Source organism: Neophocaena asiaeorientalis, unplaced genomic scaffold (genome assembly GCF_003031525.2).
Source record: "Neophocaena asiaeorientalis asiaeorientalis breed wild unplaced genomic scaffold, Neophocaena_asiaeorientalis_V1.1 scaffold212, whole genome shotgun sequence".
Classification (NCBI taxonomy): Eukaryota; Metazoa; Chordata; class Mammalia; order Artiodactyla; family Phocoenidae; genus Neophocaena; species Neophocaena asiaeorientalis.
In genome coordinates, this window is record NW_020174046.1 from 4542454 (window position 1) to 4564969 (window position 22516).

Sequence of the window (22516 nt, forward strand, 5' to 3'; positions counted from 1 at the left end):
CTGGGCCCGTGAGCCATGGCCGCTGAGCCTGTGTGCCTGGAGCCTGTGCTCCACAACGGGAGAGGCCACAACAGTGAGAGGCCCGCGTACCACAATTAAAAAAAAAAAGAAAAAAAAAAAAGTCTTGTACACAAATATTCATAGATGCCTTAGTCACGATACCCCAAAACTGAAAACAACCCAAATATTCATCGACAAGTGAATGCTCACTAATTGTCAGGGAAAACCACGATAAAATATCACCTTACACTTGACAGGACGATTATCATCAAAAAGACAAGATATAACAAGTACTGGGGGAGGATGTGGGAAAAAGGAAACCCTTGTGCATTGTTGGTGGGAATGTAAATTGGTGCAGTCACTACGGAAAACAGTATGGAGCTTCCTAAAATATTAAAAATAGAACCACCATATCATCCAGCAATTCCACTTCTGGGTATATATTCAAGAGAAATAAAATCACTCTCTCGAAAAGATACCTGCACCCTCATGTTCATCACAGCATTATTCACAATAATCAAGACATGGAAACAATCTAAGTCCACCTAAGTGTCCGTCAAAAGACGAATGGATAAAGAAACTGTGATGAATATTATTTAGCCATAAAAAAGGAAATCCTCTCATCTGGTTTTCTGCAATAATCTTTTAATTGGTGTTCCTTGCCCCCTTCAATCTGCTCTCAAAAGTAGAAAGGATCCTTTTTAAACTTGTCATGTTGCTCACCTGTAAATCCTCCAAGCTCCCCATTTCATTAAGAGTAAAAGACAAAATCCCTACAATGTCCTACAGGGCCCTCACCCTCTGCATTTGACATACATATAGATTAAATGTGCACTGTGGCTACACATCCTCCATGTGACCTTTAGACAGTCAACCTGGATTTCGTCTTTTCCTTCTCACCTCATTTCCTCTGACCTTACTCCTCCCAGCAACCCTCTCTCACTCACTCTGCTCCAGCCCCACTCGCTTCCTGGCTACTCTTTGAACATGCCAGGCAGACTCCTCCCTCAAGGTCTCTGAACTCCAAGTCCGCCCCCAGATAACTGGACGGCTCCCTCCTCATCTCGTTTAAATCCATGCTCTAATGTCACCTTGAGGCAGCATCCATCCCCTAAACCAAAACACACATACACATACACACAGAGACACTCTGACACAGCCAGCATTCCCCTGGAATTTTCCCCCATTTTATTACTCTCTATAGCACTTATCTCTTTTAACATTCTGTGTAATTGATTTGCTAGAATGTAAGCCCTAGGAGGGTGGTGATTTCTGTCTCTTTTCCCACATTTTTTCCTTGTATCCCCAAAGCCTAGAGTAAGTCCTGGTACAAAGTAGATCCTCAATATGTGGACTGGGGGGAAAAGACGTTTTTTGGTAATTTCTACCTTTGGAAAAGAGAGATCATCTTATATGCAGGGTTGCTTCACATTCAGACATACAAGGTATTTCTTCAAATATTCTAGCACCAATTCGAAAACCAGAATTTCTTCTCTTTCACATAATTCTTTGGGATATACTGCCAGAACATTCACAGTTTAAAAATCACAAGACTTTCAGCTTGCTAGTAGAGTATTTCCTATGAAAGAATAAAGTCCAAATGCTATAGTTTCAATGACTCACCCTGAACAGTTGACATATCTCCAGGGAAGTCAGATGCTTTGTACTAACACATGATCAACAACCTTAGACCTCTGTCATTTTATTTTTGCCTTAGTGTCTGACAAGGGCCAAAGCTATGGAGACTGACCTAGACATTCAACCCTGAAAAAAGTACAATGTTTCTAGTGGGTTAGGCAAAACCCTGAAACAGATGGCTCCCTCCGTCCTCACTAACCATATTTCATTAAATACTCTTCATCTGATTTTACAACCCTAGTGCACCTAAATTTCCAAAGTGTCTCTATGGAGTGCAGAATAAGAAATATTATCTGTAGGATTTTTTTTGAACCTGCAGAATTTTGATCTTGTCACAAATATTTTAATGAGTATTAGAGTTAATTCTATCAAGACTGAAAATAAAGTCAGTTTGACCTTAGTTGTATCAATTCCTCTATATTATAAGTTTGTACTTTTTCTCATTGAGAGCTGTTATGTGAAGAACTGATCAGTGGCTGAATTCCTATAGTCTCACAGGACATTTCCCTGTGACCACAGGTAGAAGCTCAATAGCTAAATATAATTCAGTTAATGACCCAGTTCATAGAAGCAAAGCTTATCATCTTGACTAAACTGAGTAGGTAATTTAATCTTCCAATAATTTGAATTGTTAACTGCACCATAAAACATAGATTCTAGTTGCCTTTAATATCTTCTCTTAGGTCATGACTAAACGCAGCTTTTAATGACCTGCAAAGAGGCTGGCCTGTGAAACTGATCTAACAACATTCAGCTCTGTTTTTGCTTATAAGTGGAAGACACACATGTAAGTTAACATTATACAGCCCCTGCCTACACACTCAGAGCCCATACCAGAAGGGACACACTGATGAAGAAAGGACAGTAGAATATCCACAGTGGGAAAATGAGTTATCAGAGAACCATGAAAACTTTCTGAGACATTTATTTGAGATCAATCAGAAGCAACACAAGAGAAACACAAAATCTCTATCCAGGGGCTTTCCTGGTGGTGCAGTGGTTGAGAATCTGCCTGCCAATGCAGGGGACACGGGTTCGAGCCCTGGTCTGGGAGGATCCCATATGCCGCGGAGCAACTAGGCCCGTGAGCCACAACTACTGAGCCTGTGCGTCTGGAGCCTGTGCTCCGCAACAAGAGAGGCCGCGATGGTGAGAGGCCGGCACACTGCAATGAAGAGTGGACCCCGCTCGCCGGAACTAGAGAAAGCCCTCGCACAGAAACAAAGACCCAACACAGCCAAAAATAAAATAAATAAATAAATAAAAATTTTAAAAAAATATGCTTCCCTGAAACCAATTCAGGAGTTTGGGTTTAAAAAAAAAAAAAAAAAATCTCTATCCAGTACTTGCACAAACACAAGACATTTTGGGAAAACACTATTCTCCTATAGGACAGTGTTAACTGACATATATTTAGATTTTGATTTAGATGTGTTTTTGAATGAATTTGACTCCTTGCATGTATCACATCTTTCAACGTCTTTTTTTCTCTTTACCGTTAATGCTATAAGCTCCTAAGTGAAAGACTGAGTTGTGGTGATTTTGTGTCTTACTAGAGTTCTTCCATATGACCACTGGGAAAGAATTCTGTGCTCAGAAAAAAATGAGTGACAGTTGTCAGCAAACAAAAATATACAAATAGTGAACAACCACCTAGAACCCTGATGAAAGCTCTCCAGGATTGAGATGGGGTTAGTAAATTCCTGTTGATAACACAAGAGAGATCTGGCACTCCTCAGAATAGAGAGCTGAGGCTTTCCACTCTGCTCAGTGCTCACCTCAACTAGGAAGTGAATGTGTGTTGCAAGAATGTCTTCAGATGCTAGGAGACACCTCAAGCTACACGCTCGGGGTTCGTACTCTGGTTATTAGTACTCTGGCTACGAATAATGCCACTGCTTAGAATCTGCCTCCGTCTCACAGAGTCTGAGGAAAATTCAATGCCAATTCAGGGCAAAGTTTTTATTGTATGGTAGCATATAATTTTAACACAAAATAACAATAATGAAAAGGGAGTTAATAATCCCTCTACCCAGGAATTAAGAGATTTCTTCTCTCTCCCCTGATCTGCCAGGAATTTGTGTCATTCTGCTTTCTAGAGTTTCCTTGCCAGTAAAGTAAGGGATGAGAAAGATGCTCAACAAGATCTCACCTAAATCCAAATTTCTATGGGTTTATTTTAGCATTGATGTCAATATAGGAACAAAATAATGTACATTAAAAGAAGATGGAAGGGGGCTTCCCTGGTGGCGCAGTGGTTGAGAGTCCGCCTGCCGATGCAGGGGACACGGGTTTGTGCCCCGGTCCAGGAGGATCCCACATGCCGCGGATCGGCTAGGCCCGTGAGCCACAGCCATTGAGCCTGCACATCCAGAGCCTGTGCTCTGCAATGGGAGAGGAGGCCACAACAGTGAGAGGCCTGCGTACCACAAAAAAAAATAATAATAATAAAATAATAAATAAATAAATAAAAGAAGATGGAAAATCATCTCTATTATTAAGCCAGAAATATTGTAAGTCATTGACATTATTCACTTCCATTGACACACAATAACCAATTTCAACAAGCAATAAAATAAATGCGGCTTTTCTCAAATGCCTCATGATATTTAGAAAAAGCACAGGGCCACCTTTAGCTAGTATTCTGTCCTTACACCTTCAGTGATCTCACTAAAAGAATATAAGTTCAAGTATCAAAATTCAGACATTAAAGCAATTCCTCACTCTAGAGAAAAGAAAAATTGCCACTAGATTCCTGGATGTCAGGCTCTTGTTTCCCATTAATTAATTATCATAATTAGTTATCACGTTCCAAGAAATCCAATGGTATTGTAAAAACTACAGTTCACCTGACTTCACAAGGAAATAAATTCTACAAGTACCACACACTGATGTTTAAAGTCCTAAGCAAACCCAAGGGAAAGAAGTCTGGATACTGAAAAAGCACAAAGGAGAGATACCTTTGGTCAGGAAGCAAGCTGAAATTGGGAGTCGTCCTCCAAGAGCAGTGAATATGCCAAACTGATGTAATCCTTAGTGTTAGCTCTCTGTCGCACTTAAGAAGTTCTCTTTCATTCCAGATAAGCCAGCAGTAATTTTGCTGCATTTGTTCAAGTCGATGTTATCACTGTGCAGCCAATTATAAAACTTCCTGGGAATAACCGTTATTGCTTCAAAAGTAAAGTATTTCCTGACTCTGCAATCAGGAAACACACTGATTGTTCAGGGCTAAAGAACAGACTCTCTAGCTTTCTTTAAAAAGAAGCATTTTAAATTTGAGTACCCCTGTCTTTCTTATGCTGTTTAAATAATCACGTGTCCAAGGCTTATTAATTATGAAGGTAGGAGAAAATTAATCTATAATACAATGTCTTCTTTCTTCATAGAGTTCATTGATAAACAGATGAACTTCAGCAAACATTTAAAAATGGATACAAATATGAATATGAAAATAAGCCTCTTAAGACATATTTAAAGCCAAAAAAAATAACTTGGTAAATTCTTTCACAGTGGACATGAGCTTGGCTACTTGATTCATTATTAATCTTTTTATAATACTTATAGTAGGCACAGCAAGATTTTGATAAGCCCAAAAAAGAGGGAAAAGGTGTAAAAAAAAGTTGAGGAAAAAATACTAGGAAACATTTCAAGTAAATTGCAAAAACCCTGCCAAATGAGAAGAATTAATCATTTAAACTAGTCTCAATCAAAGAGAGACAGTAGGGAAAAGAAATGTATTTGCTTTGGAAGTAATACATGCCATTAGGGGACGGATAGATTTCCTTTCTAATTCTGTCTTACTTAAGAAACTATTAAGATCAGTACAGCATTTTGAGAAAAGACTGATTTGATTTTGGAAGATATATACGTGCCATGAAATAGTTCATTTACATTAAGGAAAAAAATCACCATTATTTAAGAACCCATGAAGATGTTCCAGCCCCAGATACTTTGGAAGAACACTCAGTCTGTGTTGTCATTTTTAAGGTGACGTTGTCTGACAATCTCAATAAGAAATAAAACTGATTTTTAAACCATTTTAACTTTTATCCAAAAGTACTTCAGTGATTCTTTAATATATAAACTATTACTTTAAAGTAAACCTTACACAGTAAAAAAGAGGTCTAATTATCACTAGGTCTAGAGTCAAAATCGACTGGAATAATGCAGTGGTCTTAAAATCACAGAATTTAAAAGTTAAAGGCACTCTTATGGAATCACCCGTCCCCACTATCTTGTTTTACAGATGGGGAAACAAACGGTTTACATTAAAAGTTCAATCATGGGGCTTCCCTGGTAGCACAGTGGTTAAGAATCCACCTGCCAATGCAGGGGACACGGGTTAGAGCTCTGGTCGGGGAAGATCCCACGTGCTGCAGAGCAACTAAGCCCGCATGCCACAGTTACTGAGCCTGCACTCTAGAGCCCATGAGCCACAACTACTGAGCCCACGAGCCACAACTGCTGAAGCCCATGCACCTAGAGCACATGCTCTGCAACAAGAGAAGCCACCGCAAGGACAAGCCCACACACCACAAGGAAGAGTAACCCCCGCTCACTGCAACTAGAGAAAGCCCGCATGCAACAGGACCCAAAGCAGCCAAAAATAAATAAATAAAATAAATAAATTTATAAAAGAAAAAAAAAAGTTAAACCATGAAAGAATAATGAGATTACAAGTAACGAGACTCTTTGGCGCCAAAGAAAGCAAGAATATCTCTACTACTTACACTGCAGTCATACAATTGCTTGGGTTTGAGTCTTGGGCTTCAGCCAAGACAGTTTCCTCTCCGATTAGGCTTTGGTTCTTAGATATTCTCAGCCCCTTTGCTCCAAACTCATTTTTGGCTCAGCGCTTCTCTGTTGTTTCCTGGTGGCCTCTGAGTTAGTTCAAGCATCAGAGAGAGAAATTCCCTGAACTTCCTACCAAGTTCTCCCGTCCTATTCTGTCTCACTGCTCATGACTTGTGCCTTTATGACCGTTTAAAATTTGAAGAAGTGATCAGATGTAAAATAAGCGAGGGTAACTCACAGGAAATCCAGGGCTTCATAATTTTGATTAAGACAATGGAATGTCCTCAGTAGTGGCTGAGTTTAGTGCTACAGAGAAATAAGACAGAAGATGGGGTGGGTGAGAAGTTAGATGGCAAAGGACAGACAAGGACAGTCCTTTTCAATTCCCCTTTCAAAAGCAAACTCATTCTTTTAAAAGTGGATTACTCAAGACTTCCCTGGTGGTGCAGTGGTTAAGAATCCGCCTGCCAATGCAGGGGACACGGGTTCAAGCTCTGTTCTGGAAAGATCCCACATGCCACGGACCAACTAAGCCCGTGTGCCACAACTACTGAGCCTGCACTCTAGAGCCCACGAGCCACAACTATGGAGCCCATGAGCCACAACTACTGAAGCCCGCGTACCTAGAGTCCATGCTCTGCAACAAGGAGTAGCCCCCGCTCGCTGCAACTAGAGAAAGCCTGCACACAGCAACAAAGACCCAATGCAGCCAAAAATAATTAATTAATTTTTTAAAAAGTGGATTAGTCCACAGCATGGCATATTAGAAAAGTACATAACATGCAATTAGAGGTCTAGAGTTCAAAGCCCCATTCCATTATCTATGATTATCTGTAGAAAAGACACCATATCCTGGTTTTTCATCTGCAAAATGGGAATCACAATGTTTATGTCAAAGGTAACCTGGGAAAATTAAACTAAAAGTGCAAATGTGCCTGACACAGTGCTAGGACAGTGAAAACATTCAACAATGTTTAATTAAATCTAAAATGTAAGTCTGACTTGTACTGTGTAAGGAGATGAAGGAAGTGAGAAGCTGTTGCTAAATAAAAAAACATTGCCTTTGTGAAAGTTAAATTGTAGTAGGGGGTATAGAATTAATAAGTAAAACATAAAGGATTTGAGATAGTAAAAACTGCCAGTGAGAACAATAATGCCCAGAAGGGGGGACAGAAAATTTGGAGGGGGTGGCAGAACAGTTGCAGTTTTAGAGAAAGGTGTCTCTATAAAATATTTGAGTAAAAACCTGAAGTCAGCACGAAGGTGAGCCATACAGATATCTGAGGGAGGAACATTCCAGGCAGATAGCACATCAAGTACGGAGGCCATGAAGCAGAAATTCGCCTGGCATGTTCAGGGAACGGTGAGGAGTCCATGTGGCTGGATGCGAGTGAGGCAGCAGATTACTGAAGAGGCCACTGTGGGGAACAGGGGCGTCTAAATCACACAGGACCTTGAAAGGACTCTGGCTTTTACTCTTGGTGAGACAGATAGCCATTGCAGAGTGCTGAGTTACATGTTTAAAGAATCCCTTTGCCTGCTGCATGGAGAACAGATGGCAAGGATAAGGGGGCAGAAGCCTACTGCACCCAGGATGAGGCAACGGTGGTTCACAGGAGGACAGCAAGGGACGGGGTAAGAAGCAGGCTCCTTTTAAAGGCACAGTCAACATGATTTGGGGATAGATCTACCGTGGATTGTAAAAGAAGGAGAGGGGGCATGGATGAACTTTATGGGTCTTGGCCAGAGGAACTACAGTGAGGGATGGGGATGGCTTAAGAGAGTAGGAGCTTAGCTTTGGATTGTTAGTTTTGAGAAGCTTACAGACATCCAATGGGTGATGTCAGTAGGCAGTTGAGTACACGGAGCTCAGGGGTGAGGACAGAGCTGAGAAAGAAAAATTGGAAGATATTAGCATATAAATAGTATGTAAAGCCATGCGATTAGAGGAGTCCATCAAAAAAGTGAGCACAGATGACACAGAGAGACAGAGCAAGAGGGAGAGAGACATGGTGAGCTAGGCAGAGAGAGAAATATCTCCAGGAACCAAGCCCTGAGGCGCACAATGACTATAGTTTAGGAGATGGAGAGATATGAGCAAAGGGAAATACAACAAGAGACACAGGTAAAACCAGAAAAGAATGGTATCCAGAAGCCAAGAAAGAAAGGTTTCCAAGAAGGAGGGGGTGAGCGCTATGAGATCATAGGTGACTTTGACAAGAAAAGTTTTGGTGGCACTTAGGGCAAAAGCCTTACTGGAGTAGGTTTGAAAGAAAATTTTAGGAACAAAATCCAAAACATTAGGTACAGACAAGCTTTTAGGGCTGTAGCTAGAGGTACAAGTGAGTCAAAAGAGGGTTCTCTTATAGATGGGAGAAATGACAGCTTCCAATAGAGAATTTCCAACAGTGAAGGGGAAATTGATGCTGTAGAGAAAGAGAGTAGCACTGCTAGCAACATCTTTAAGTAGGCAAGAGGGGACAGTGGAAGACTTTGAACTGACCCAGGGCATGGAAAGTTCATCTCAAAAGGTGCAAATGCAGGAAGACACAGTGGTGGGAGTTTGGAGAATTTGTCCTCTGACTGCTTTAATTTCTCAGTAAAACAGAAAGCATAATCATCAGCTGAGGTAAGGATGGGGAATAAGACCAAATGAGTATTGATCAGTAAACATTTAATTTAATTCAAGGCTGACTGTAGGCAAAATTGCGAGGTGATGGTATCTTGAGAGCCCTCAAGGTTCACTTTCTGTGTTCGGATGATGTGGAAATGTGACTTCTACAACTCCTTCATGGAGACATTGCATTTTAACCTGTTTTAACTTGAGAACTGAAGTATCTTAGATGAAACTCAGGAATCAACCAGAAATTAGAAGAGAGGTTTTTGCACCCTGAAATGAAACAGTGCAGGTAAACATTTCTTTCTGCCTAGGATGAGATTGGGAGCTAACCTTGTAAGTAACAGTTGTATAAGAAATGAATTGTGGAAAAAGTTTGCGTGTGGTAGGGGAAAAAAAGTGTTCTGTACCTTACCAAAATAAGAATAACACAGTTTGATCATACAGTATTTGTGTCACTTGTGAAAAATAATTCTATATTTCTTTTTTTGGACATGGATATTTATACAAATATGACAAAAAAGGTGAAGTAAGCAGAGTCACCAATGCAAGAAAATCAAACTTCTTACAAACATGTAATCAAGAAAGTTAATCTTTTACTTTCTAACTATAGAAACACGGAATAGGGGCATCTAAGAAAAAATTCTGAAAAGCTGTTATTTATTACCTTATGCTGGCACTATGAGACCCCCTTTCAAATGCAGCAACATCCCTCTACCCAACCACAAAGCACTTTCAATGTGAGATCAACCTACTACCTGTTTATTCAACAGAATGCTTTGTATTCATCAAATCAGTCCTATTATTTCCTTAATGCTCACATTTTTAAAAATATACAATTCAAAATCAGTAAGCCTCTAGCCAGGCTAACTAAGAAGAGAGGACACAAATTACTAATATTAGAAATGAAAGAGGGGACATCGCTACAGATCGCATGGAAATTAAAAGCATAATAAAAGAATACTATGAACTACTCCATGACCAGAAATTGGATATCCTAGATGAAATGGACCATTTCCTTGAATGCTACAATCTGCCAAAATGCATACGAGAATAAATAAATGATCTGAATAGGGCTAAATCGAATCAATAGTTAATAATCTTCTAAAACAGAAAGCACCAGGCTCAGATGGATACACTGGTGAATTCTGTCATTTAAGAACAAAATGATACCAATCCTCCATAATCTCTTTCAGAAGATAGAAGCAGAGAAAATACTTCCTAATTCATTCTATGAGGCCAGCATTACCTTAATATCAAAACAAGACAAAGACAGTATGAGAAAACTACAGACCAATATCTCTCATGAATATAGATGCAAAAATACTTAACAAAATACTAGCATACCAAATCCAGAAAAGTATAAAATGAATTATATACCAGGACCAAGTAGGATCTATCCCAAGTATGTAAAGGTGGTTCAACATTCAAAAATCGATTAATGTAATCTATCACATCAACAGACTAAAAAAAAAAAAAAAAAATCACATGATCATATCAATAGAAACAGAAAAAGCATTTGACAAAATCCATCACCCATGGTAAAAACTCTCAATAAACCAGGAATACAGGAATAGAGGGGAATTTCTTCAACAATCTAGAAAAAAATCTACAGCTAGCATCATACTTAGTGGTGAGAAACTCAAAGCTTTCCCACTGAGATCCAGTACACGGCAAGGATATATACTCTCTCAACATTCTTTTTCAACATCATACTAGAAGTCCTTGCTAATAGGCAAGAAAAGGAAACTAAAGGTATACAGATTGGAAAGGAAGAAACAAAACTGTCTGTTCTGAGATGACATGATTGTCTGTAGAAAATCTGAAATAAAAATAAAGGAAATAAAAATTTACAAAAAAAAACAACCTCTAGGTCCATCCACATCTCTACAAATGACCCAATTTCATTCCTTTTTATGGCTGAGTGATATTCCATTGTATATATGTACCACATCTTCTTTATCCATTTCTCTGTCAATGGGCATTTAGGTTGCTTCCATGACCTGGCTATTGTAAACAGTACTGCAGTGAACATTGGGGTGCATGTGTCTTTTTGACACATCATCACCTGGAACACCTCCTGGAACTAATAAGTGATTACAGTAAGGTTGCATGATACAGGGTTAATATACAAAAGTCAATTGCTTTCTTATACGCCAGCAATGAACAAGTGAATTTTGAAATTAAAAACACAATACCATTTACATTAGCACCCCAAACGTGAATACTTAGGTAAAAAAACTAACAAAATATGTATAAGATCTATATGAGACCTACAAGACTCTGATGAACATGATCAAAGTAAAGCTAAATAAATGGAGAGATATTCCATGTTCATGAGTAGGAAGACTTGATATTGTCCAGATGTCAACCTGATCTATAAATTCAATGCAATCACATTCAAATCCCAGCAAGTTGTTTTACAGACATTGACAAACTTATTCTACGGTGATATGGAGAGGCAAGCAACCCAGAATAGCCAACACAATATTAAAGGAGAAGAACAAAGTTGAAGGACTGATGCTATCTGATTTCAAGATTTACTATAAAGCTATGATAATCAAGACAGTGTGTTATTGGCAAAAGAACAGACAAATAGATTCATGAAACATAATGAAGAGCCCAGAAATAGTCTCACATAAATATAGTCAACTGATCTTTGACAGAGGAGTAAAGACAATATAATGGAGCAAAGATAATCTCTTCAACAAACGGTTCTGGAACAACTGGACATCCACATGCCAAAAAAAATTTACCTAGACACAGAAATTAAACCCTTTACAAAAATTAACTCAAAATCTAGAAAACCCAGATGACCTTGGGTATGTATGGTGATGCCTTTTTAGATACAACACCAAAAACACAATCTATGAGCCAAAGCAATCTTGAGGGAAAAAAAAAGAGCTGGAGGAATCAGACTCCCTGACTTCAGACTATACTACAAAGTTACAGTAATCAAGACAATATGGTACTGCCACAAAAACAGAAATATAGATCAGTGGAACAGGATAGAAAGCCCAGAGATAAACCCATGCACCCATGGTCAGCTAATCTATGACAAAGGAGGCAAGGATATACAATGGAGAAAAGATAGTCTCTTCTATAAGTGGTGCTGGGAAAACTGGACAGCTACATGTAAAAGAATGAAATTAGAGCACTCCCTAACACCATACACAAAAATAAACTCAAAATGGATTAGAGACCTAAATGTAATAAGACCGGACACCATAAAACTCTTAGACGAAAACATAGGAAGAACACTCTTTGACATAAATCACAGCATGATCTTTTTTGACCCACCTCCTATAGTAATGGAAATAAAAACAAAAATAAACAAATGGGACCTAATGAAACTTAAAAGCTTTGGCACATAAACAAGACGAAAAGACAACCCTCAGAATGGGAGAAAATATTTGCAAACAAATCAATGGACAAAGGATTAATCTCCAAAATATATAAACAGCTCATGAAGCTCAATATGAAAGAAAAAACAACCCAATAAAAAAATGGACAGGAAAAAGAAATGGACAGAAGACCTAAATAGACATTTCTCCAAAGAAGGCATACTGAAGGCCAAGAGGCATATGAAAAGCTGCTCAACATCACTAATCATTAGAGAAATGCAAATCAAAACTACAATGAGGTATCACCTCACACCCGTCAGAATGGGCATCATCAGAAAATCTACAAACAACAAATGTTGGAGAGGGTGTGGAGCAACAGGAACTTTCATACATTGCTGGTGAGAATGAAAAATGGTTCAGTCATTTTGGAAGACAGTTTGGTGATTCCTTACAAAACTAAACATACTGGTTTTTTTACAAAACTAAACATACTCACGATATGATCCAGCAATCTCATTCCTTGGTATTTACCCAAAGAAGTTGAAAACTTATACCCACAAAAAAAACTGGCACACAGAGGTTTTAAGCAGGTTTATTCATAATTACCAAAACTTGGCAGCGACCAAGATGTCCTTCAGGAGGTGAATGAATAAATAAACTGTCATACATCCAGACACTGGAACATTATTCAGGGCTAAAAAGAAATGATCTATCAAGCTATGAAAAGACATGGAAGAAACCTAAATGCATATTACTAAGTGAAAGAAGCCAATCTGAAAAGGCTACATATTGTATGACTCCAATTATATGACATTCTGGAAAAGGCAAAACTATAGGGACAATAAAAAAGTTCAGTGGTTGCAGGGATGGGGATGGCAGAGGAAAAGCACAGAGAATTTTATGACAGTGAAAATACTCACTGTGATACTGTAATGATGGATCTATATAATTATAAATGTGTCAATACCCAAAATGTTCAACACCAAGAGTGAACCCTAAGGTAAACTAGGGACTTTGGGTGATTATAATGTGTCAGTGTAGGCTTACGTTTGGTAACAAATGGACAATTCTGGAGAGTGATGCTGATAATGGAGGAGGCTATGCATGTGGCAAGGCAGGGGGTATACAGGAATTCTCTGTACCTTCCTCTCTATTTTGTTGTGGATGGACCTTAAATTGCTCTAAAGAAATAAACTCTTATTTTTAAAAGTATACAGTTCAAGGACTTCTCTGGTGGTGCAGTGGTTAAGAATCCGCCTGCCAATGCAGAGGACACGGGTTCAAGCCCTGGTCTGGGAAGATCCCACATGCCGTGGAGCAACTAAGCCCGTGTGCCACAACTACTGAACCTGTGTGCCACAACTACTGAAGCCCACACACCCAGAGCCCATGCTCCACAACAAGAGAAGCCATCGCAGTGAGAAGCCCAGGCACTGCAACGAAGAGTAGCCCCTGCTCACCACAACCAGAGAAAAGCCACTAAGCCCGTGTGCCACAACTACTGAACCTGTGTGCCACAACTACTGAAGCCCACACACCCAGAGCCCATGCTCCACAACAAGAGAAGCCATCGCAGTGAGAAGCCCAGGCACTGCAACGAAGAGTAGCCCCTGCTCACCACAACCAGAGAAAAGTCCGCGCGCTGCAACGAAGACCCAACACAGCCAAAATAAATACATAAATAAATAAAAACTTACTTTAAAAAAAAAGAAAGTATTCAGTTCAATACCATTTGTATTTACTCCAACAAACACTAGAGGGAGCTTTCCCACATGAACTAGTTTACCTAAGCAAAAAATTAAAAAAAAAAAAAAAAATCAAAAGATTTTTTTATAAAACTGAAACAATGCCACTGTTCATAAAATATCATTACCACTGCTCCCATATTAGTCTTAGAACATTAACCACTGCTAAGTAATTAACTGGAATTTTAACTGATTAGACAAGTTTGGAAATAAAATTAATAAGTTAATAAAATTAAGTTAAACTGAAAAAATTAGAGTATATCAATATCAGCCCTTGATAACATTTAATCTGTTAGACATTTTCAAACAGGACATAATAAACATAGTAAGAAAGATACATCTTGATTCTTCATCACGATATGTGAAAGTATGGTCATCGAAACAAAATGCTAAAACGGGACACTGGATAAGTAGTTTTAACTTATGAAATGTCTGAACTCTTGAGAAGAGAGCTTTTTGAGCAATGGTTGGTTGTGAAATGTAATGGGTCTCTGGGAAAGAGGCAAGAGACAGGAGGTTAAACCCAGAGGGACCTGGACGTGACAAGCTCAAGCTGAGATCAGGCGATAAAGCTGTAATGTTATCAAAAAGCAAAAAATGCCATGAGTTTCTCAGAAACCTATTTTTGTCCTGGCCTTTCGTATTATTTCAGATATTTACACCCCTACAGGAGTAGTGAATGAGCATCTTGCGAATGAGAATAATCCGACATTCTTGAACTTTTATTCAGCGGTATCAGTGACTTGTAGACATTATTAACCCCTAAATGTGTGAATGTCTCCCTTTTTCAAAGAAGAAAAGTCCTAACCGACCACTACCCAAGAATAAAAAGGAAAACATACATTTGCCGCTCTCCAAAACTAGGCTGGAAGGAAGGGCAATCACAAGGAAACAGATGCCAGATCTCTAATCTGACTTGCCCTTCCCGTGGGTGAAAGGAAAAGCTCGTCTCCGCATAATGACTGCTCACCTTGGAGCGCCCTTCTGTGCCACCTCCAACCCTCACAGTGGAGGTAAAACTCCTGAAAACAACATGAGTCACAACGGACTGATGCTCCTGGTGAAATGAAAAATTAACACAATGAAATCTTTTATTTTTAAATACATTTACTTATTTATTTATTTTTGGCTGAATTGGGTCTTCGTTGCTGCGCGCGGGCTTTTCTCTAGTTGTGGCGAGCAGAGGCTACTCTTCGTTGTGGCGCAGGGGCTTCTCGTTGCAGTGGCTTCTCTTGTTGTGGAGCATGGGCTCTATAGTGCAGGCTCAGTGGTTGTGGCTTGTGGGCTCAGTAGTTGTGGCACGCGGGCTTAGTTGCTCTGCCGCATGTGGGATCTTCCCGGACTGGGGCTCGAACCCGTGCCCCCCTCCGTTGGCAGGGGGATTTTTAACCACTGTGCCACCAGGGAAGTCCTACAATGAAATCTTGCATCAAGACTTGCCTTTTGGGCCTGCATTCCTTCTTTCTGCTCGGGACATGGTGAATTTACCGAGAACAGTTTCTGATCAGAGAAAACTTTTTTTTCAGAGCTGATACAGGCTGTTTAAAGATAGTCTTCTTTGTTCGTTAAATATCAAATATATCCCCCCCTCCCCTTCTTTGTGTGATCCGGCTAAATGATACCCAAGGAAAGCATATAATGATTTAGGTGATACAAACCACCCCAGTTTCCTGTTACCTTTGATTGAAGAAATCAATGAAATGCTTGAGCTTTTCAGACCTGGAGAAAGAACACATTCTGACTATGCACCTCACAGGCATCTGACTTAAAACCAGACTAATACATATAGTACTTCCGAAGCAATAAACCTTTACCTTTGAGTTCTCTGAAATGTCACCAGATTGCTTGAAAGCCACCTGGATGAGTGCACTGTGTCATGACTAACCTTTGCCCAGCAGAAACACAGACTTATCCACCCTTGGACATGACCTGTGGACAGAGACCTTCTCTCCCCTTCAACAGAACTCAATCACATGACGCCATTACCTTTCAATTAATTGATCTTTCATAAATTTGTTAAGATTTCAAGTAAACAGCGGTAACTCAAAGCCTCTCACCACAGAAGTATTTTTACTTATCAAATTTCATGGATGTCAAACATTTAACTGCCAAATTTTAATTCCTTGAAGGAAACTCTCACTTTAGAATTTTAAGTATTGTTAAGTGTCACAACAGAATGTGTGGCACTGAAATATTTATCATGATGTAACAGCCTTAATTTTCTAATACCCCAAATGCTTCCTCATATCTATTTCCAAAGGATTAATAATTACAGCAATGCTTCAAGGCTGACATTATAATCAACTTGACTGGAGATAAAAGAAATTAAGGAAATCTGTTCAGTGGCAACTAATAATTGGCCTATATAGTGTGATAATGAGGCAAGAGTTAATTTTCATTAAAATTTTCCACAGGATCTATCTGAGCTGCGTCTTGCAAAAATGTATAACTTCGAAGTCAGAAAGCAAATTCAAAGCAAACCAGCAGTCCTCATATTTTTCATACATGGATGGCTTTCAAGAAAGAATAAGATGATTCTTATCATAAATCATTTATGAAGGACTTATCAGGTGAAACAGGCACTGTTTTATCTAAATAGCACCCACCTTAATTTAGAAGAAATGGTTCTAGTGGACGCTGCCAATCCTTGCACCCTCCCCCAGCCCAATCTCCCCACCCCCACAAAGTAGGCCACAATGGAGGGCATGTAATCTCGATGGGACCAGTGACAGATATAGGGGTTGGCATGTGACCCAAGCCAAGTCAATCTGAGCAGCTCCCTAGTATTTTCCAAACAGAAGGAGAGGCACAACTGTTTTCCATCTGAGGTCTCATGCTGTTGAGGAAGTTAGTCTGGTCCACAACAGGTGGACACATTCCTTCACTGGAGAAAGTCAGTCTAGAGTAACACAAAATGAAACCTAGAGGAAAACAATTAAAACCAAGATTTAGCGAAAGAGATTCCTGGGGTCTCTGGCTATAGACATCCTTGGAGATGTGACTAATGATCTCTTGGTGTCCTCCAATTCTGGGGTCACTCGGGATCCTTTCATATGGGTGAGGGGTTTTCACCCTTGCCTCTAAGAGTCCTGACTAGTATACAAGTCTATGAGAATATACATTAATACAGATGTTAAAAATCTGTTAAATATTATATATAACCTGTTGAACCCAATCATTGGGACTGAGTTCATCTGCTATGACTGGAACCCAAAACAGCAATTGATTACATAAAACAGAAGTTTATTTCCCTCTCATATAAAAGTCCAGTTGGCAGTGCAGGGCTGTTTTGTTTTGACATTGTGTCACTAAATATCAAAGACTCGGGTCCTTCTATTTTCTTGTTATGCCTTGGGGGTCTCAACCCCATTGTCCAAAATAGTGGCAACTGTATTCCAGGTAGTAGGACTAAATAAGAGAAAAAAAAGAGCAAGAGGTACACACGTACACACGTACATACACACAAACACACACAAATAATGGACACTCTCTTTCTTATGGAAGTTTTCCTAAGGAAGTTGCCCCCTCAAAAAAATCTACTTATACCCCACTGACCAGAACTAGAGGAATTTCTAGCAGCAAGAGAAGCTAAGAAATGTAATCCTGACTCTGGATGGCCACATACCTAGGTTAAAATTCTATTACTAAAGAAGAAGGGAGAACAGAAATCAGGAATAATCTTCATTCTTGTCATAATTGTCAATGATTTATCAGAAAAAGGGCATCATTCAGAGCTCATCAAAAAAAAAATGAAGGTTAGCTATGTCAGAGTATTTAAATCACGTAACGGTTCTAAATAGAAGGAACTTATGTCAAAGTTGCAGAAATATGTACTTAATAAAGAAAAGAGTAGACCAGGTGTTTCAAAAAATTCCCAAATTGAAGAAGCAGATAACCTTCTGATCAACCCCCAAAGACGGTCATGGGACTACAGCTTCTCACTCAAAGAAAACAAAGCACTGATGGCAATGCCAGTAAACTACATGGGCAGTCAACACTGAAATGTATACATATTTTTTCCTAATAAACCATGTTAGCTGGTGGTCTTTAAGTAAACTTTTATAGTTCTTTAGAGATAGCAATGGGGCAGCAACCCACAAATAACCACCTAAAACTTATTTCAACCTGTAATATACATCTGCTTATATTATTCTGGTGCAGTTAAATAGCAGATTTCAAGGACTTAGCACAAAAAATGTAATATAACTCATTAATAATTTTTTACTGATCACATGTTGAAATTGTGTTTTGGATATACTAGGCTAAAGTATACTATTTAAATTAATTTCACCTGTTTCTTTTTACTCCTTTTTTAAAAAAATCCCTGACTCCGCAAATTTTTATTGAACAAATGTTATGAGCAAGGAAGTGAAAACGTCCACCTCAGAATGGGACTTGAACCAACATGCTGGGACTTGAACCCAACCAAAGCCCAGGCTTCCAGCTGAGATCACACACCTGGTTTCAGGACTTAATGAAGCTCAGGTTCTTGATGTCTCATCACAGAAAGAATTCAGTGAGAGACAAAGTGATGGGTAAGAAGTGGATTTATTTAGAAAGAATCACACTCCACAGACAGAGTGTGGGCCATCGCAGAAGGTGAGAAAGGCACCAGGGTATGGGGGTTGTCAGTTTTTATAGGGGAGGGTAATTTCATAGGCTAATGAGTGGGAGGAGTTTCTCAGCTATTTTGGGAAGGGGCAGGGATTTCCAGGAATTGGGACACCACCTACTTTTTGATCCTTATGGATCCTTGGAACTGTCATGGCGCCTGTGGGTGTGTCATTTAGCTTGCTGATGTGTTACAGTGAGTGTATACTGAGGCTCAAGGTCTAGTGGAAGTCGACTTGTCTGTCATCTTGGACCCATTTGGTTTTAATCAGTTTATGTCATGTCCTTGGGCTACTATTCTTACAAAGATTGTGCCCTGCCCCCTTCCCTCCTGTTTCATTCCCTCCTCAGAGATTTTACTCCCATATTCTTATGGGAAGCAGAAGGGCTATGGTCCCTCTTCTGTAACTGCTTCAAGGCTGAGCAGGGGCGACGACCCTGCCTGTCAGGGAGTAAAAATCTCTGGATGCCTGATCTAGGGGCCCCAGGGTCAGGACAGCTCCTTGTTTTAAGTCAGTATAGGCTGGAATCCTTGCACAGTCATCATTTTGGTGTAGAACTGTTGTAACTGCTTCCGTAGACTTTCTCTGAATCTCCTTGATGATGAAGCACTTTTTGTAACAGCATCAGAGTACAAAAATATCTATAAATGACAAAAGACTTAAAAGGCATGGTTAAACATCTCATTACAGTGTAATCGATAAAGAAACTTGGTTACAATAACCAGGATTACGAATGATTACATTTAACTTAACATGCCAAATAATCCTCGTTAAATATTTCTCTCTAAGATATCTCAGGGGCCCTCGAAAGTACCCCAAAGTTAGCTAGAACAAAAGAAACTTAATTAAAATTTGATATTTGGGAAGTTTGTCAAAAAGTTTTAAAACACTTGGTCCAATAAGATCATAGGTCACTGTGAGACAATACTTATTTCTTAACCAAAGTTACAAAAGATCTCAAAAGCAAATACAGAACATTTAAAGGTAAAGAAACTCATACTATCCGTTATTAAAGGCAGCATTTCAAGAAAACTTTGGAGGGATAAACTAAATCCAGTCTTGTCCCAGCCCACTCCCAACAAAATTCATTTACCCAACTAAATTTAATCCAATCTTAGAAAATCTTGATCACGCACAACTTTTTTCAGTTTTTTTCTCATACCTCCCACCTTCTTTTACTAAAAACATACATCTTACTTTCCTTAAGTATTTTTTCCACATTCAGTTACTTTTCTTGTTGACAAATTTATAACAGATAGAATAAGGTTTTATTTGACCTCTAGTAAACCTAGGTACAACAAAAGTATTACACTCAACATTGATGATTTTAAAGACATGTCTATATTAATCTAACCAACAAGTTTAAGCCACCTTCAATACCAGATATCTGTTTAGTATTGAATATTTCCCAGATGAGACAAAACTGAAATGTATTTTGGCCATATTATTTTCTACTTCTGAGTATTTACATAAGCGCTTAATTTTTTTTTCTTTTTAATTCATCTGTATTTGTTACAACTTTTAAAGCAGAATGTGACTTGAGCACTACGTCTCCCTTCACAAAACTTGCTCCAAGTCACTTTTCAAAGAGCTTTACAACATGCCTAGATAGGCTTATAATTTTGCTACTCTCAACAACACTTTTCTTTGGAAAGCAAGCGGTTCAGTTGAACGTACTAATTTCTAGAGCCCTTGCACATGCAGTCCATAACGACAGGTGAGGGAAGATTTAAAAAGTAAATCCCAGAAGATGAAACTTGCTTCAAGAAGTATTTTCTTTTAAACATCAAGGTATATACTTCACAACACTTCAGTGACAGAAGATTTGATCTACAAAAGAATCCGCTTGATAGCTAAACACTTCAGACCACGAAGTTAACATAGGTTACATACACCTTACAACTACTTCAGCGCTTCGTTTTTTAAAAGCCACTTAAGTAGAGCTCTTCTATGAATTAATTTTTGGCAATACTGTACACCTACAACACACATGTAGATCCATATGAACACAGAGGTCTCATAGTTCCCATGCCAAACTTTCAGTCCTGAGTCAGGTACAACATAAAACCCATCAGTTACAAGGGGTTAGATTCAAATTTGGCTACTGACAGATGGAACAAATCAAGGTCACCTATCTAGATGGCTAAACCCTTTTTACTAGTGTTTATAGACAAGACACTTCTTAGGATTTCTACTTATCCTTGACAAGTCAAGCTCTAAATTTTTTTTAAGCTTATTTTAACTTTATTTTTTTAAACATCTTTATTGGAGTATAATTGCTTTACAATGGTGTGTTAGCTTCTGCTTTATAACAAAATGAATCAGCTATACATATACATATATCCCCATATCTCCTCCCTCTTGCCTCTCCCTCACACCCTCCCTAGCCCACCCCTCTAGGTGGTGAGCTGATCTCCCTGTGCTAGGCGGCTGCTTCCCACTAGCTATCTATTTTACATTTGGTAGTATATGTAAATCCATGCCGCTCTCTCACTTAAGTTCTAAATTACTTAACCCTCTTTTTAAAACATTTGCATTTAAAAAGATGGCAGAGATAAGCATTCCTGAGAAGTTGAAATAGGACACTTGCATCTCAAAGATACAGGCAAGTTCCTCCTAGGATGACTTTGTTTCTCCTTTAATACTTAAAAGCCTCTTAGGATAAATAGGGAAGGCTTTGGGAGTGGTAAAAGGATTGGTGGGCTTTGCATTATTTTTAGAGCCACACCTCTGGTCCTGTAGAGACTACATTTGTAGGACTTCCCTGGTGGTGCAGTGGTTAAGAATCTGCCTGCCAATGCAGGGGACACGGGTTCGAGCCCTGGTCCGGGAAGATCCCATATGCCGCGGAGCAACTAAGTCCATGCACCACAAGTACTGAGCCCACTTGCCACAACTACTGAAGCCTGTGCGCCTAGAGCCCATGCTCTGCAACGAGAAGCCACTGCAGTAAGAAGCCCACGCACCACAACGAACTGTAGCCGCCCTGCTCGCCGCAACTAGAGAAAGCCCGCGTGCAGCAATGAGGACCCAACGCAGCCAAAACTAACTAACTAAATAAATTTAAAAATTAAAAAAAAGACTACATTTGTAAAACAAGAACAGTTTTGCTTTCTTTTTCAAAGAATTGGGTGGTTACCTCAATGATATTGAAGGACTGACATACCCATTCACCTATGTTGGAAAGTTTTACTTTTCCTCATTTAGCTTAAGGGAGAAGACCTCTTCCAAAATTCCTATCAGGCTCTGAATGTCAACTATGGTCAGTTTAGTCAGACCAGTGGCCTCCTATTTTGGTATTCTACTTACAAACATTTTTGAGGATCTTCCTTAGGTTTAAGAAATTTGTACCTTATATCGAGACATTATATAACACTTTTTACTTAATAATCACCAACTGGATATACTGGCCAAGCCTAGAACCTCAATATTCCACATTCCAGGGTCTACTAAGGTTTCTATTTTAGCTTCAGATTTTATCTGTTCCTTTTCGCTTTTTTTTAGAACCATTTGGTGATGAGGGTGGTTCCCTTGCCCCTCGAGAAACAGAGTGGCCCCTAACTTAGTTAATAAATCTCTTCCCATTAAAGGGATGGGACAGTCAGTCACAAACAGAAAGGAATGTAAAAACAGCTGGCCATTGACCTTGCATAAAAAGGGTTCCAGGAAAGTGTGCCCATGTCTCTTCCCTGACAACCCCATTACGTATTCCTTATGACTGCTAAGGTTTCCAGTCCTTTGGGTTAGGACCGAGAAGGTTGCACC

General features: G+C 39.2%; 1 protein-coding gene across 3 annotated transcripts in view; it reads right to left on the bottom strand.

Annotated features, from left to right (window-relative positions):
- The window catches only part of TBC1D4 (TBC1 domain family member 4), a 205885-nt gene that overhangs the window by 85152 nt on the left and 98217 nt on the right, over positions 1 to 22516 (bottom strand). Inside the window, exon 1 of one of the 3 annotated variants that reach the window (XM_024753934.1) lies at positions 4599 to 4650. The exons of the other annotated variants lie outside the window; for them this stretch is intronic. The gene's annotated coding sequence lies outside the window, so the exon portion shown is untranslated. Of the gene's footprint in view, positions 1 to 4598; positions 4651 to 22516 lie in introns of those variants that run through there. 3 annotated transcript variants of the gene reach the window in all.